The sequence below is a fragment of the Erinaceus europaeus genome, chromosome 8 (genome assembly GCF_950295315.1).
Source record: "Erinaceus europaeus chromosome 8, mEriEur2.1, whole genome shotgun sequence".
NCBI classification, from domain to species: Eukaryota; Metazoa; Chordata; class Mammalia; order Eulipotyphla; family Erinaceidae; genus Erinaceus; species Erinaceus europaeus.
This window is the reverse complement of record NC_080169.1, coordinates 18,119,646-18,127,729: the sequence shown is the minus strand read 5'-3', so window position 1 is coordinate 18,127,729 and position 8,084 is coordinate 18,119,646.

The following is an 8,084-nucleotide window of genomic DNA, read 5'->3' as shown; positions in this document are numbered from 1 at the left end:
TGCCACCCTAGTTCAATTTTCATTCTGTATTTATTTACTTATTTATTTGTTTATTTATTTCCTTTTTGTTGCCCTTATTTTTTATTGTTGTTGTAGTGATTATTGTTGATGTCATAATTGTTGAATAAGACAGAGAGGAATAGAGAGGAGAAGGGAAGACAGAGAGGGGGAGAGAAAGACAGACACCTGCCGAGCTGCTTCACCGCCTGCCTGTGAAGCGGGACACCCCTGCCTGTGGGGAGCGGGGGCTCAAGCCGGGATCCTTATGCCGGTCTTTGCGCTTTGCGCCCCCTGGGCTTAACCTGCTGTACTGCTGCCCGACTTCCCATTCTGTATTTTCATAGAGAGGGAGGTGAGAGTAGCGTAAGAGAGAGGAAGAGACAGCAAAACTCTGGCTCTTGGTGCTGCCATTAGTGCTCACATGTGGATCTGGGGATTGACCCCTAAGAGCTCATTTATTTTTGGAAGTGAATAATTTTCTTCCTTTTTTTCCCGTTTAGATAAGTTTAAAATTTCTTTATTAGAGGGTAGATAGCATAATGGTTATGCAAACAGACGCTGATGTCCCAGGTTCAATACCCCACACCACCATAAGTCAGAACTGAATAGTGTTCTGGTAAAAAAAAAAAAAGTAGCAAAAAAATTTCTTTATTAGAAAAAGCTTTATTGAGAGAACCAGAGCAACACCCTAGTATATGTGACACCAGGGATCAAACTCAGGACCTCATGCCTTAGAGTCCACCACTCTATTAACTGTGCCATCTCCCAGGCTGTGAAGTCCTTTTCCTTCCTTCCTTCCTTCCTTCCTTCCTTCCTTCCTTCCTTCCTTCCTTTCTTCCTTCCTTCCTTTCTCTTTTTATTTCTTAAAAAATACTTACTTATTGGAGGCCAGGTGGTGGTGCACCTTGTTGAGCGCACATGTTACAATGTGCAAGGACCTGGGTTTAAGTCCTCAGTCCCCGCCTGCAGAGGGAAAGCTTTGCAAGTGGTGAAGCAGTGCTGCAGGTGTCTCTCTATCTCTCTCCCTCTCTATCATCCCCTTCCCTCTATATTTCTGGCTGTCACTATCCAATAAATAATAATAATAATAATAATAAATATTTACTTTCTTATGAGAAAGAGAGAAAGGGAGAGAGAACCAGAGTATCACTCTGGCACATGTGATGATGGGGATCAAACTCAGGACCTCATGCTTGAGAGTCCAATGATTTACTCACTGTGCCACTTCCCAGGCCACTAAGTTTTTATTTCTTGAATGGATAAGTTTATTTCAGTTTAAAAAATAATCAGTGGCTGTAAGTACTACAACAGGGTTACTTACAGTCACTGAATGATTCCATATATAAGTGAAATCTTTTAAAAAAATCTTTTAAAAATATCTATTTATTTATTCCCTTTTGTTGCCCTTATTGTTTTATTGTTGTAGTTATTGTTGTTGTTGTTGGATAGGACAGAGAGAAATGGAGAAAGGAGGGGAAGACAGAGAGGGGGAGAGAAAGATAGACACCTGTAGACCTGCTTCACCACTTGTAAAGCGATCCCCCTGCAGGTGGGGAGCCGGGGGCTTGAACCTGGATCCTTACGCTGGTCCTTGTGCTTTGCGCCACAAGCGCTTAACCCGCTGCGCTACTATCCCATAACTGAAATCTTATAGTGTTTGTCTTTCTCTGTTTGGCACATCTCATTAGTATAATGGACTCTCTATGTCCATCCATATTGGTGAAAATGGCAAGATTCCATCTTTCTGTTTAGTTGAATAGTGTTTATCAGGTATAAACACCACATTTTCTTTGTTCATTTGTCAGTTGACCATCTTATTTTAATTTTGTAGACCCAATCACAATCCAACCTAGAATCGCCTGTTTCTATTCCTTATGTTACTCTCTCCCATAGTATGTGCTTATTTTAAGATTTAAGAGTTTTCTTGTCTTTATTTCCCTGCTAGTCTCTAAACTCCAAGAAGACCTGGAATTGGCTGGTGGCACACCTGGTAAAGTGCAAAATCACCATGTGCAAGGACCTAGATTCAAGCCGGTGTGTGTGTGTGTGTGTGTGTGTGTGTATGTACACGCTCTTGTGCACTTCACAAGCCATAAAGCTGCAGGTCTCCTTCCCTCCTCAGTCCTATCAAAACAAACAAACAAACAAACATGACTGCCAGGAGCAGCAGACTGCCAGCACCAAGTACCAGTGATAACCCTGATGGCAGAGGAAAAAAAAAGGCAAGACTTGTGCATTTTGTTATTTCTGGCTCCTGCTGCTTAACAGAGTGTCTTGAATGACTCAGTGAATATGTTGTCTAACTAGCTGTTTGTTTCAGGAAGCCTGCTAACATTTTATAATGTCATCCCTTAGAACTGCCTAAACTCCCCCTTATCCAGTGGGGGTGCTGGTGGTATTTTTCCAGAAATAGAAACCACAAATACCCATTACCACCTCAGAAAAGAAACACAGAGGGATACAATGGGATTTTAATGTGTGTCTCCATTTTTGAGCACTTGAAAAATAGGTCACTCGAGACTTCAGGAGGCGAGGCTACGGAGCAGCTGCAGCTATGTTTCTCTCCTCTCCTCTCCTGGGCCAGCTAGGAATACCAAAGGAGACCACTTAGGACTGCAACAAGGCAGGACTAGAATGACTTCAAAAACCCACCAACTCACTGGTGAGTGCAAACACATGTGGCTCATGGACACAGAGGAGCCTAGGGAGTGATTAAGTGGCTGGTAACAGTCTGGCAGTTTACCAGTTGAGAACCACCTCCAGTCTTGTTTCACCAACCAAAAGATGACTGAAGGGAGGAGAGGACTCCCCTAAGACTCAATAAATGCAACTGTGAGTCTCCATTGCTACTGCCTCAGAAACCAGGGTGTGGGTGGGGGGAGAGCTGTGCTGACACCAGGGGACAGAGAACTAACCAGGAAACTCAGGAGATGATCTATACCTCGGTGGCCTAGCAGTGGGGCTGTGAGAGTCTTTTTGAATAACCACTGGATTATCTCTGCCCCACCCTGATTTATCTCTTGGTCAGGAGTCAGTGATTAAGCTAAGAAGCCTACTTATAGTTTAAACCCCCCCCCCCCCCCCCCCCGGGCTCCCATAGCCTACAGGGAAGAAAAAGAACAAAAGAGGCTTTTAAGCCACTGTGCTCCAACTCAGGGCTTAAATAATATTAAAACAACTGTCAATTTCCACAACAGTAAACCCTTTAATTACCTTACTTAGACACAAATCAATCCAGGCAATAGTGATCAGTAATTTGAAAAGTACTGAGAGAGGGACCTCATAACATACTATATAAAATGGTTAAACCAACAAGAAGAAATATTGCAGAAATGAACCAGATCAAGAGTCCAGCTAAAAGCCCCCCAAAGGTTGAATACAAAATAATGAGGTCAACATCCAAATACTAGTTAAGGAAATAATCACAGGAGTGAGTAAAGAGATTGAAAGAATTGTCATCAGAAATGCAGAAACAACAAATGAGACTCTGGAAGAAAACACTATCTCAAGATTATCAGAGAGCTGAAAGCTGAAATAGCTGAGCTAAGAGCACAACTAGCTGAAGAAGCTAAAACAGTATCAAAACAGGGTAACAAAATAGATCAACTCCAGAAAACAGTAGAGGGGAGAGAGAATAGAATAAATTAAGGTGAAGACTGAGTTAGCAAGATAGAGGATGAATTAGAGACAACTAAAAAAGAAGTAAGAGATCTCAAAAAGAGATTAAGAGATTCTGAAAACAACAACAGAGACATATGGGATGACTTCAAAGGAAATAATATGCGCATTATTGGCTCACCAGAGGAAGAAAGAGAGGGAGGGGAAGAAAGCATTCTTCAGGGCACAGCTATATACAAATAATGTCAAAGGACATAAATTACAGTGATGTGTGTATGATACAGCAAATCCTAACAAAGGGATATTTCAAAGTTAACCCAGTTGCCCAATAATGTGATTATAGCAATAACTATCTATTGTCTTCTTAAATCCTAAGACAGCAGGAACCTCCCACTTCCTCTATAGAGCCTATATTTCCCCCAGTATTGGAACTTCTAGGGTTGAGTTCACTTTCCTGCATGCTTCTCTCAAGTCATACCAAATGATATTGCATCTGCCAATCCCAACCTAATCAACGCAACAAGTACCACCTCAGCATGCTTCACATCAGACTGTGTCCAGAGATGTCAGGCATGGAATATCAACCCTTCACCCTCATCACTTGGGTGAGACCTTTCCTTTCATAGTATCCTCTAATTCCATTTCAGGAGGTTCACTTCCTAACAAAGTCCCAAATCCTAGATATAGACCAAGTCCCATAAGATAGAGCATATGTTCACATGTACCTATAAATTAGGGCAAAATATATACCTGGAAGCAAAAATACACAATAGTCTATAGTGAGTCAGTATCAAGTTCATAATGAAATTGTGTACTTAGACTTAGATACCCTCCTCACCTGTTTCCTATTACAGTTCTCTCACTCAGTCCAAAGCTAACCTCATCAAAGCAAGGACTGCACAAGCTGAATAAGGACAAGAGACCGGCATACTTTATTGATGACTCTTTAGTCACTATCAGGCCACCCCATCAGCTGTGGCCCTAATTGGGGAGTCCTGAGACTCCCAAACAGACATGATGGGCCTAGACCTCAAATAAACCCCTCTTTCCATTGTTTCTGGTCATCTCTATCAGGAACAACACAAAAGATCCCTTTGTGGGTCCCCATAGGACCTTGCCCTCTAGTTGGATGAACAATGGTAGAGAATGTTTCTTCCTCCGAAGGGAGGCTGGACAACATGCTCTATGCTACACCTGAGGAAGATGGGTCCTGAAATTGGGGCATATTGGAATGTTCCTACGCATGACCACAGAATGTGAGCTCAGATCTATAGGGATGCAGAGGTCACATAAGGTTCCTAAGCTGAATATGAGCTTTAGGAATCAACAATATTTATACACCTTTCCCATATTTGGGAGCTACTCTTTTTCCTGATTCATATGTTTGTTGGCCTTTTTAAAAAAAAATTTATTTTTTTATGAGATTGATAAGACATCAGTCTGGTATATGTGCTGCTGGGGATTTAACTTGGGACCTCATAGTTGAGAAACCAATGCTTTATCCACTGCGCCACTTCTGGACCACTGACTTTTTTTTTTTTCTTCCAGGGTTATCGCTGGGGATCAGTTCCTGCACTACGAATCCACTACTCCTGGAGACCATTTTTTTCTGCTTTTGTTGCCCTTGTTGTTTACCATTGTTGTTGTTATTTGATAGGAAAGAGAGAAATTGAGAAAGCAGGGGAAGACAGAGGTGGGGGGAGAGAAAGAAAGACACCTGCAGACCTGCTTCACTGCTTGTGAAGCGAAACCCCTGCCGGTGGGGAGCCGGGGGCTCTAACTGGGATCCTTACGCTAGTCTTTGCGCATGCACCATGTCTGCTTAACCTGCTGTGCTACTGCCAGACTCCTGTTTGTTGGCCTTTTGGATCTCATTGGTGAACGTTCATATTCTCTCTCCATTTTTGGGTGGGGTCATTAAAATATTAAAAAAAATTTTTTTTTTCACAAGAGCGCTGCTCAGCTCTGGTATATGTAGTGTGGGAGATATGTATATGTGATGTATGGCATGTAGAGATCTTCTCTCATTCTATGAGGGGTCTCTGGGTAGTGGTTTCTTTTGCTGTTGAGAAGCTTTTCTGAACTTTGGTTTATTTTTACTTTAGTCTTCTTTGTAATTGGATTTGTATCATTAAAGATGCCTTTAAACTTTAGCTAGAAAAGAGTTCTGTCAATATTTTCCAATATTATCTAAGTATTTGATGGTTTCTGGTCTAACATCCAAGTCCTTGATCCATTTGGAATTTACTTTGTGATTGGTGAAATATACTGGTACAGTTTCATTCTTCTGCATGTTTCAACTCATTGTTTTCCTTCACTATTTGTTGAAGAGACTCTTTTTTCTCCCATTTAATTGTCTGAGCCCCTTTGTCAAAGATTAGATGTCCATAGGTGTGGGGGCTCCCTTCTGGGCTCTCAATTCTATTCCACTGGTCAGTGTGTCTGTTCATGTTCCAGTACCAAGCAGTTTTAGTGACAATGGCCTATAATACAATTTGAGGTCTGGGAGTGTGATGCCTCCAGTTCTGTTCTTTCTTCTCAAGATTGTCTTGGCAATTCTAGGTCTTTTTTGGTTCCAGATAAACATCTGTAGCTTTTGTTCTATTCTTCTAAAAAAATTGGATGGACCTTGATGTGGATTCCATTAAATTTGTATATGGCTCTGGGTAGTATATTCATTTTGATGATGTTAATTCTACCAACCCATGAACGTAGAATATCTTTCCATTTCTTTGTGTCTTTTCATATTTCCTTGAATAGTGACTCCTAATTTTTATTTATTTATTTATTATTAAAAATATTTATTATTTATTCCCTTGTTTGCCCTTGTTTTATTGTTGTAGTTATTGTTGTTATTGATGTCATAGTTATTGGATAGGACAGAGAGAAATCAAGAGTGGAGGGGGGAGAGAGAGGGAAAAGAAAGATAGACACCTGCAGACCTGCTTCACCACTTGTGAAGCGACTCCCCTGCAGGTGGGGAGCTGAACTGGGGCTCGAACCGGGATCCTTATGTTGGTCCTTGCGCTTTGCGCCACCTGCGTTTAGTCTGCTGCGTTACTGTCAGACTCCTGACTCATAATTTTTAGTGAAGAAAATTTTCGCTTCTTTTATTAGGTTTATTCCTAGGTATTTTATTGTTTTTGTTACTATAGTGAAGGGAATTGATTTCTGGATTTATTCTTCTGCTAACTTAGTGTTTGCATCAAGGAATGCCACTGACTTTTATGTTAGTTTTGTAGCCTAGTACCTTACTATATTGTCCCAGTCTTGTTCTTAAAGGTCTCTGTTGCATCCACCAAATTCCCAAAGAATAAATAAAATAAAATAAAATAAAATAAAAATAATAATAAAGGAAGAGCCTGTTGGGTTCCAATTATACTTTACTCTCTCTTTTCAGATATAACCAGCATATATATATATATATATATATATATATATATATTTTTTTTTTTTTTTTTTGCCTAATTCAACAGTCATTAATTTTTGTAGAATGGGTAAGCATGTGGGCCTTGGTATGCTTAGTAAGCATTTCAGAAAAGTACAGATATGACTCTTATAGCAATGTAAAATGAGCTTGTGTTCCAGTTTTACTTAACTCACTAATGAGGGAAATAACAGGATATCAGCTTAGCACAGTTGAGACTGAAGAATTTATAGGCACTGAAAGAAGGAGCTGGACTGGAGTAAGATTGTTAAATGAGATACTAAACTGACTAATCTAGATGCAACAGTAAAACTATAACCCTGGGAATTATCTTTTGCGCTAGGAACTCATTTGCGTAGCTACAGGTGAAGACTTTTTGCACCATTCTCAGCTTTCTACAAGTTCATATCTACCTTGACAGAGTTGAAGAATATCTAAAAAAAAAGAAGAATATCTCAAGTGGTCTGCGGAAGTGGCACAATGGAGAAAGCATTGGACTCTCAAGCGTGAGGTCCTGAGTCCAATCCTCAGCAGCACATGTACCAGAATGATGCCTTTATATTCATATCTTTCTCATGAATAAATAAATAGAATCTTAAAAAAAAAGAATATCTCAATCCTCATCCTAAAGAGTCAGTCATTCACAGTGAATGTTCCAGAGGACAAGATAATTCCTGAGTGGGTCTGTCATGTTCCACTGACACACTGAAAAGATGGGAAGCTTATCTGTTCCCAAGTTTTGAAGATACATGTGTTTCTCTCTCTCTGTGAGTGTGTGAGAGAGCAAGAGAAACTAGAGCACTGTCCTTTCCTTTATACATATCATTATTAACTAGGATGATGATTTATTTAATTAATTTATTTTTTTAACCAGAGCACTGCTCAGCTCTGGCTTATAGTGGTGCTTGGGGATTGAAGCTGTGTTGGACTGCCCCACGGAGAAGAGAGAGAGGAGATCCGGAGCAAATGGGGTACATAAATCTTTATTACTGATCAAATAGGGTGGCTCAGGCCACATGGAGTCAGCCGATAAAATGGC